The 2,476-nt window shown below is 45.0% G+C and overlaps 1 long non-coding RNA gene across 1 annotated transcript; it reads right to left on the bottom strand.

Moving 5' to 3' along the window:
* Positions 1-1,082: 1,082 nt before the first annotated feature.
* On the bottom strand, positions 1,083-2,476 carry LOC108449233. Its single transcript, XR_001865379.1, has 2 exons — positions 2,418-2,476; positions 1,083-2,003 (listed from the first exon to the last, which is right to left on the bottom strand). It is a non-coding gene; the product is annotated as an uncharacterized LOC108449233 (long non-coding RNA).

Raw genomic sequence — 2,476 nt, 5'->3', positions numbered from 1 at the left:
GTGTCCTTCCCGCGGTGGCTCCCGCCACACACGGGGACGTGTCCCCTATGCGCTCGCTGCGCGCACACGCGCGGCTTTTCCTCAGGGGAACCTCAGGTGTGTGAACTTATTCACATATCAGCTTATTCCTTAAAATTACCCCTTAGTGGCTTGGTCTAAATTCTCGCGCCCTATGGCGGTTGTCCCAAATGCACGGGTAGCCTCTTGAGGCGTGGGGGGGAAGGGAGGAGGGGGGGAAGAGTCCATGCGAATCCTATGTCTCTCCGTGGACCTAGCTCGGACTTCACTTAAAAAAAAGAGGAGGAAAGAGGGAGAAAGGACTCGGGCAACACAAAGGTAGATCGGAAGTCCATATTAGTTTGGAAATGGTCAAGAAATTCCAGGCACGTTTCTCTCTAAATCCCTGGTAATATTCAAAATTGTATTTTCAAGTAAAAACAAGTTTAGAATTTACCTCTTGCTAATTCACGGCTGAATAATCTGCCCAGGGCAAAGCAAAACTTTAAGGAAAAAGAAAAAAAAAAGAGGGAAAAAGGAAGAAAGAAAGATGCTGAAATACTGTTAGTCATGCAAATAAAGGCTTCTTTCAGCACATTACAATATACTCCGGATTCGAGGGGAGGAGCTGCAACCCGTTAAGGGCGAGGAGTTTTTGTTTTTGTTTTCATTTAAAGCTACAAAACAAATCCCGAAATGTCTTAACCGCTCTCTGGAGACACCCGTCCTTGCAGACAGGCGGTCGGGGAAAGCTTTCTAGCTCGCAGTGCACAAAAAAATGACCGGGGTGGGGGAAATGATGGAGCCCGCGGTGTCTGAGGGGACACGGAGGGACACGGCCGTGCCCCGCGCCGCCGCCGCTATCGCCGCACTGTGTCCCTGTTGCTGCCCTCAGCCTCCTCGCAGGGTCGCTTCGTCCCTGTAAAATCCCTCCGGGGTGTCCCGCAGAGCCGGGGAAGGCGGGGGCCGAAGGGGAGCAGGGGCCGCGCAGCGCTGCGCGCCCCACGGCGGGACAGAGTGCGGGGCGAGAGCCCACGGGGAAGGAGTGATTTTCCGTGGCGGACAGAAACACCAACATCGCTGGGTAGATAAGAAAATGGAATACTGTATTTGATTTAGAAAGTTTGTACATATAGATAAACACGCAGTTAAGGAAACAATAGTTTAAGCGTCCTACGTGGAGTTTAAGAAGAGACCCCCCAAAGCTGCTATGAAATACTCAAAATAGCTTTTGCATAAGATAACTACAGTTGCACACTAAGCTTTTTTTTTTTGCTTTTTTTTTTTTTTTCTATCACTGAGGTCCCTTTTAAAAACTTAGCACGTCAGATTTTGACAGCTAAGTTTGTGCAAGGAACACCGAGTCAAGGAAAATAAAAAGGAGAGAGAGAAAGGGTGGGAGGGAGATAGAGAGAGGGGAGGAAGAAAGAAAGAGGAGAGCAAATATCATATACAAGCATTTCTACACATATATTACAAACTGGGAAAATGACCGCATCATTAAGATATACATAATTCATATAAAATTTTGAAATAAAAATAAAAATCTGTTACAGTCATAACTATTCTTTTTCCACATTTATAACCAGTACCCACACAGGCAGTGACAGAAGTGTAGAAAAAAAGGTGCTTACGAATAAAATGATTGTCTGCGGAACAAAAAAACAGAAAATTGCATCTTGGCTGGACCATCACTTGGACTAAAAAAAGAAAAAAAAAAAAAAGAGAGAGAGAAAAAGAGAGGAAGAGAGAAAAAGAGAGAAATAGGACCAACAAAAAGGCGATAAACATTTGTTATTTCCCTCTTCAAGGAGTTCCTTTTAAATTTTTTTTTATTTTTGATTTTTGTACAAATTCGATCGGAGTTTGCATTTGTTTGTCTGGTTTCTGTTTGTTTTCTTTTACTATAGAGAATATTTTTTCCCAGATACAAATTTAATCATCATCATCATGCAAGTGGGTGAAATGCGTCCATGGAAAAGCGCAAAGGAGAAATCGTGCTTGTCCTAAAAAGAATACAATTGTCACTTTTGCTTTGTTTTTTTTTTTTCCTTTCTTTTTATATATATAATAATTATTATTTCCCGCCCCCCCTCCCCCCCACCCTTCCCGCTGCAGCACCAGCGTTTGTGACTGTTGAAGTTTTAGCTCCATCTCTTGGTGGTGGTGTTGGCTGACGGTGGTGGTGGTGGTGGATTCTCTGATCCCTGTCTGTTTGTTTGCTATTATGTTTGGGTCGGGTTTGGCCTTTTCTTTCCTCCCGGCTGTGTGTGTGCGTGCATGCGTGTGTGTGTCCTGATTCTAGGTTGCCTCGGTTTGTTTTGCTCGGGATGGGGAGAGGGTGCTTGGCTGTTTGGATTTGGATTTTTTTTGTTTGTTTTCCGATATCATACATCACATTCCGAGTCGCTGGAGGTTACCGAGAGGATGGAGGTGCCCGTCTCGGCTCTTTCTGTCAAACTGGAGACGCTGGTGGTCG

Source organism: Corvus brachyrhynchos, unplaced genomic scaffold (assembly GCF_000691975.1).
Source record: "Corvus brachyrhynchos isolate BGI_N302 unplaced genomic scaffold, ASM69197v1 scaffold258, whole genome shotgun sequence".
NCBI lineage: Eukaryota > Metazoa > Chordata > Aves > Passeriformes > Corvidae > Corvus > Corvus brachyrhynchos.
Note: the sequence above shows the minus strand (reverse complement) of the source record. Positions and strands in the feature narration are given on the sequence as shown.